Source organism: Elaeis guineensis, chromosome 6 (genome assembly GCF_000442705.2).
Source record: "Elaeis guineensis isolate ETL-2024a chromosome 6, EG11, whole genome shotgun sequence".
NCBI classification, from domain to species: domain Eukaryota; kingdom Viridiplantae; phylum Streptophyta; class Magnoliopsida; order Arecales; family Arecaceae; genus Elaeis; species Elaeis guineensis.
The window spans coordinates 109,811,307-109,818,598 of record NC_025998.2 but is presented as its reverse complement, the minus strand read 5'-3'; the positions used below and the strand labels follow the sequence as shown (position 1 = coordinate 109,818,598).

Genomic DNA, 7,292 nt, shown 5'->3' with positions numbered 1-7,292 from the left:
GCAAGATATAGTAGTAGCTCTTCACCAGGTTGAGGCTTCGTGAGCAATGATGGAGAGTTGAGGTACTATTTCAACTCCTCAAACATCTTTTGGTATTTAATAGTACATTGAAAGTCTTTCGACTGCTTGAGGATCTAAAAAAATAGGAGACACCTCTCAACCAATCTGGAGACAAAATGGTTGAGTGAAGCAATCGTGTCGGTGAGACGTTGCACCTCTCTGACAGTTCTCGATAGAGTCATCCCAAGGATTGCTTTGATCTTCTTGGGATTTGCCTTGATGCCTCTTTGCAAGATCATAAATCTGAAGAATTTATTGATGGTAACTTTGATAAGTCACATATTTATAGATTTATTTTAAATACTTTTAGGTAATTAATGGTGCTAACATCTCCTAAAAATCCAAATTTCATAAATAAATTAGATTTTTTTGTAAAAATAAAATAATTTTAAAAAATATAAAATTAAAGTATATTTATAAAAAAATAGATATCAAGCTAATTGAGCAATTTAAATATCAAAATAATAAAAAAATTAATAAAAAATTTAATTTATATTTTTTATTTTTTAGGCACAAAATCCAAGAAAAAATAAGCAAAAATATCTAAAATTTTATTTTAAAAAGTCTTCGATGCATGATGGATCAATCGACCGATCCATAGAACTTGGACGACCAATCCATAGAACTTGGGTCATGGTCCACAGCACAATTTTGCAGTCTACAGTCGCAGTCCATAGGCGAGCGGGCTAGTTGTGCACTGATCAACGATTGGGATTGGTTTTGCATGGGATCAGATAGCTTAAATCACTCCATCCCATATCAAACGATGGTGGCCCACATCAACTGTGCGATCCAACAGTTGCACTTCACTCTGACATTTGATCGAACAGCCAGCAATATTTTCGAGTGAAAGAAGACTTTTGGGAGCTATTTTTGCACCATCCAATGGTCTGAATTCAATCCATCATGCAATCAGACGATCCACAACATTTCTGACTAATATAAGAAGATAAACGGTGATTTTTTGGACTGATCTAGAGCATTGAATGCAGATCCAATGGTCAGAAAGCTGTGACATGGATTTGACACATTTTTGAAGGCTTTTAGGACTTCGCTTTCTACCAAAAAAAGAGAAAAAATTTACTTATAAATAAGGAGTCCAAGAGCAAGAGAAAAAATAGAAAATAAATAGAGAAAATAAAAAATAAATAAATAAAAAAGAAAGGTATAGGGATCTAAAGAGAAGAAGGAGAGAAGCCGATTCGCTCCACGGAGTATGAAGGAAGAAGGAAAGGTCGTCAACCATCTTTCCGACGATGCTGCATCGATTAACTTCAGATCTTTATTATAATTTTATTTTATTTTATTAATTTTTTAATTTTTTTGTAATTGAACTTCAATTTTAATTAATACAAAATTTATTTTTATGTACTTTTAAATTTTTGTTCTTTATTTTTATTATAAATAGAAGCTAAGATCTAATTAGTAGATCTTAGTATCAAATTTATTTTTCATATTTTTTAATTTTAATTTTTAAATTTAAATTATTTTCTCAAAATTTTTTAAAAAAAATCAAAATTTTCAAATCAAAAGCACTGCCTTCTCTGTCGATTCGACCCAATTTGCTATTTTTTATATATTTTTAATATTATTTTAAAAATTAAAATTAATTTGATAATCACAGTGTCCTAACAACAATATCGCGATATTACAAATTTTTGGTGTCATTGTCAGGAAAGGCACCAATTTTAACATTTGATTTTTTTAATTTTTTTATGAATATAGCTTACTAACTTTCTAATTTTTTATCTTTTTTATAAAAAAAATAATTAAAAAAAAAGGGTGAAATACTTCAAGTTGGTAAGATCAATCCTAATCATAAACTATTTTTTTAGTATTAATTGCTATTTTTTTAAAATTAACATAAAATTCACCCATATAAATCTAATAAAAATCACATTATAAGAATATAAATTTAATTGTTTAGAAGCATTCATCATCTTAGATTTACTTTTGGTGATCGCTGGAGACAAGATAAGCTTTCAAGTTTGATTAATTACATGCATATAATTTAGTTGCATAGAATTCTTTGTTTGAAATTGATTGTGCATATTTATCTCAAATCAACTTAAGGACACACCCATTAACAAAATAAGATGGAGATTTCATCACCCTTTCTTAGTCCAAAAATAACCAACCAGCATTCTATATTAACCTAAGCCTAATTAAAATTCAGTAGATGTTGACCTCCAGGATCAATTGAGTTTAGTTAGAGTATTGTGGTCAAGTTAAATGCAAAGTAAGTTTGGACTTACCTCTGAAACTGGTGTCTAAGACAAGAGATTAAAAAGGCTAAGCCTAAGAGGACTCATGGTTATTTAATTAGTTTCGTTAGCTTACCTGGCCAATCCAATTGGTGTCTAAGACAAGCAACTGGAGGACCTCTATGACCTCATCTCTTACCTGGCTAGTTGAAGGAAGTGAAAACGGATCCAAATTGCGTCTGAGCTGAGCCACTCTACATCGAACTATTAGGTCTAAGAAACCTGTAGGTGTCTAAGTTTAATTGTTTGCTAACTTGTTTGCGATTGAAAAAAAAATATGAACCATACACATTAGGATTTGCACTGGTACATACACGATAGGAGATCTCTTTTTTCTGACCTAGTTAAATTCAATCCTAAAATTGAATGGCTGATTCATATTAAACTTGAAAATCAAATAGTTAAAAATCTTGGAGAACCATTTAAGCAGATGAATGAATATTTTATTCCCTCCACGTATAACCCATCGACTTGTATCCACTTACTTGATATTCCAGCAAGCCATTATAAGATCAAGTCGACCACAATCTAGATGCTCCCACCTTTCTATAGGAACACCAATGAAGATTCTTACAAGCATCTAGATGAGTTTTTAAAAATTTATTCCATGATAAAGATTCAAAATTTTACTGATGATGCACTTAAACTGATCCTATTCTCCTTCTCACTTGAGGATAAAGTCAAGTACTGGCTTGGCACAATAGGGAGACCAATCCAAACTTAAGTTGAAATGCAATATGAGTTTCTTAAGAAATTCTATCCCATAGGTCGAACCAACACCATAAGATGAGCCATCACTGGATTTGCTCAACTTCCAAGAGAACAAATTCATGAATCATGGGAAAGACTTAAGGAGTTTCTTAGAAAATGCCCACACCATGGTTTATCTAAGTGACAAATTGTTCAAGCCTTTTATAAGGGTTTAGGTGACTAGTATAGATAGATGGTTGATGCATCTTGTAGAGGTACATTCATGAGTAAAAGTGATGATGAAGCCTATACCTTGTTTGAAATTTTGAGTGAAAACTTGATCAACCATTCTTCATTATCAACCATGCTTCATTATCTTCCTATGAAAGGTCGATCTCTTACCACAAACAAATAGAAATCTTTGAGATCAAACAATCAGACTCTAGTTCTAAGACTAATTTGAACTTGATAAATAAAGTCAACCTTCTTGCCCAGAAGTTAGATCAGTTTCTAACCCTAGGTCAACAATCTCCTATACAATACACACACCTCACAATTATTAGGAGATTTATTCTATCTGTGCTAGCCCAACCCATCATGTAAGTGAATGTCCCACGGCTGCACAGTTTTCACCTTTCATCTAAGAATAAGTTCAAGCTACCCAAGATTACTTCAAGCCTGTTAATGACCCATTTTCAAACACATATAACCCAGATTGGAGGTGTTGAGATTTGATGCTCGAGATTCAATCCATATTGAGCTCACAACAAGGTTCAGGATGATGAACGGAGTCTAACGAGCTCAAGAATAGTACAAACAGAGTTCAGATGGTGAAGATATGCATGAAAGAAGTTTGGAGCAGGCGGCACGGTGCATGAGGTGGTGGCGGTGCAGTCGAGCCCGACGGACGTGCACGCACAGGTGTGTGTGGCCCAGCATAGGGGTGGGCCTAGTGTGGGTGCATGCGCAGGCTGACCCAGCACGTGTGGGGGTGCCCAGGCCCAGCGCCCTGTGCGATCCACCGTGGACCATAGGGTGCTGGGCGATCCATGGAGGCTACGGGGCCGCATGGACCGATCACATGGTCCATGAGTGATTTTGCATGATCCGATGGCTCTGGAGCGAGTCATTCATAATCGAATGGCTAAAGATGACTTCGAGTGTGATCAGGCATGATATGAGGCTATAGTGTGCGATCAGACAGCTCTGGTGTGAATCGATCATGATCAGACAGCCATGAATGGTTCTAAGATTGATTGAGACTCAGTATTCCTAGTGTAACAGTATTTTTGAGATTCTGGAGCCTGTGTAGCTCTGATTGATGAGCAGTTTATTACGTTGAGTAGCTGGTGACATCCTGGAGGTACAAAAAGGCTTCAAGAGAGGTTTCAAAGAATTTTTATGAGGATTTTAGGACTTCTTATTGAGAGACTCTTGTACAAAGATTGAGTGGTGAGTTTTTCTTATATTGGTTGTATTTTATTCTTTCATAGTGAAGCTTACACGCCCTGTGGAGGTAGGCTTGAGGTCGATCCACATATTTGTATAGTGCTTCTTATTTTATTTCTTCCTTCTTTCTGCTGCACTGTGTGATACCGGATCTTGCACAATAATTAATATCAGAGCAAGGTGGTACCAGAACATAGGTTGTGATGGTGGTGATCGAGATAGAAGATGGAAAAGACAAGCACAATTAAGATGGAGATCAACAGCTTTGATGAAAAGAGCAATTTCTCCTTGTGGCAGGCAAGGGTGAAGGACTTGCTCATCCAGCAAAGGTTGATAGATATTTTTTTATGCGAGGAGAAGCTGACTACCATGCAGGTATAGGAGTGGAGACAGCTCCAGATGCAGGCGATGAGTACGATCTGCTTGTACCGAGCAGATGAGGTGGTGATCCATGTGCTTGGTGAGATTTCTCTGATGATGCTGTGGTCGAAGTTTGAGGAGTTGTACATGATGAAGTCTCTCATCAAATCTTCTTCCTCTGGAGACAGTTCTATCAGTTGCAGATGACTGAGGGACAAAGCATGCAGGAGTATCTCAGCCACTTTCAGAAGATCCTCACCGACCTTCTCAGTGCTGGCGAGAAAGTTGAGGAGAAGACCAGGGTGCTGGTCTTGCTAGCATCACTTTCTCCTTCATATGAGTCATTGATGATTGCTCTTCTAGTGGGAAAGAGCATCATCAAGATGGATGAGGTCACCACGGTGATTCTTCAGAATGAGATTCTCAAGAGAGAGAACCGAACTTCGAGCTCAGGTGGTTGCAGCTTAGGTGATTTATGTCACGGTCCAAGTCCAGGATGAGAGATTTAAACAAGATCAGATGTTATTGATGTGACAAGTTGGAGCATCTAGCCAGAGATTGCCCTCAACTCAAGGATCAGATGAGAGCTACTATAGCGATAGTTAGTAGCGAGTCAGAAGGTGATGCTCTGGAGATATCTGACAAGATATCTACTTCTTCGCAGTAGTAAATTTTAGATTCTACATGCACCTATCATGTATGTTGCAGAGAAGAGCAATTTGACTCTCTGAAAAGCAGTGAGGGTACTGTTTATCTGCTCAATGGATCAAGCTGAGCGATCAGAGTCATCGGGATGGTTAGCTGGAGGACATATGATGGTGTAGTGAGGAGATTGAGGGAGGTCTGATATATACCTGATTTTAAACGAAATCTTATCTCACTGAGCAGACTGAATTCGAGAGGCTATAGGACGGTAGCTGGTGAAGAAATTCTGAAGATGTTGCATGGCGATAGGATTATTCTGGAGAGAAAAAAGAGGATGAGAGAATATTACTACCTGACATGGAGTCCAATGTGAGGTGGAGCTTCATGAGCCAGGAGGAGCCCAGAGTGAGGTGGAGCTCTAGGTGGAGGTGCATCGGACACTAGATGGGAGACTTGAGAGGATGAGAAGCGACGTCGCAGAGTGAAGATTCTATTACCGTAGGAGACTTTTTCGAGCAGGTCTTTGGTCAGAGTGCACATAGCTCATGATGGAGGTGGGATCAAACGATCTGGCTCGACTCCCATATTTGCCCATTCATGAGACAGCAGGCATGCCCCAAAGCATGGGGGTGAGACAGATCATAGGCTCTTAGAGACAGGTAGAGATCGAATATCGAGTCGAGATAAAAATTATTGAGATTTGATACCTCAAGATTCAGTTCACATTGAGCTTACAGCGAGGTCCAAGACGATGAATGGAGTCCAACGAGCCTCAGAATAGCCCAAACAGAGTCCAAATGACGAAGATATGTGCGAAAGAGGCTCGAAGCAGGAGGCACGATGCATGAGGCGGTGGAGGCTGGTGGCAACGCAGCTGGGCCCAGCGGATGCGCGCACACAAGTGCACGTGGCCTAGGCACAGGAGGGCCCAGCACTGGTGCACGCAGGCCGGCCCAGTGTGCATGCGGGTGCCCAGGCCCAGCGCCCTGCGCGGTCCATCATGGACCATAGGGTGCTGGGCGATCCATGGAGGCCATGTGGATCGATCACGCGGTCCACACATGGTCCATGGGTGATTTTGCATGATTCGATGGCTCTGGAGCAAGCCATTCGCAATCAGATGGCTGAGGATGACTCTGCACATGATCAGGCATGATCTGAGGCTATAATGCATGATCGGACGGCTTTGGTGTGAGCCGATCATGATCGGATGGCCACGAATGGTTCTAGGGTTGATTGGAACTCAGTATTCCTAGTGTAACAGTATTTTTGAGATTCTGGAGCCGAATTAATGAACATGCTGGTTACGGCTAAGCTTTCTATGAAGGGTTTAAAAGGCTCAGTTCTTACTGTGGAGCAAACTTCTTCCAAGAGAAAGTCTTTTGGAAAGAAAAAGAAGTCTGCGAAGAAGCAAAAGGTGGATGGCAAGAAGAAGAAGATAGAACCGAAGAAGAAGGCTGCTGATAAGGAAAAATATTTTCACTACCAATCAGACGGCCATTGAAAGCGAAACTATCCTCAGTACCTGGCGACCCTGAAGAACAAGAAGGATGGTCCTTCTCGAGGTATGCTCATTTTAGAATCTAACCTTACGGTTTCTTCTGCATCCAGTTGGGTGCTTGACTCTGGTTCTAGTGCTCATTTGTGCACTTCTACGCAGGGTCTTGAGGAGAGCAGGAGGCTGAGGGATGGGAAGATGACCCTACGCGTCGGAAACGGAGCAAGAGTTGCTGCTGTGGCTGTGGGAACCTATCCTCTGCGATTACCATTAGGATTAGATTTATTTCTTAGAGATTGTTATTATGTGCCTACAGCAAGCAGGAA

At 39.5% G+C, this 7,292-nt stretch overlaps 1 non-coding gene across 1 annotated transcript; it reads right to left on the bottom strand.

The window, feature by feature from the left end:
- Positions 1–3,100: 3,100 nt before the first annotated feature.
- Positions 3,101–3,209, bottom strand: LOC114914333 (small nucleolar RNA R71). Its single transcript, XR_003801225.1, has one exon. It is a non-coding gene; the product is annotated as a small nucleolar RNA R71 (small nucleolar RNA).
- Positions 3,210–7,292: the final 4,083 nt, after the last annotated feature.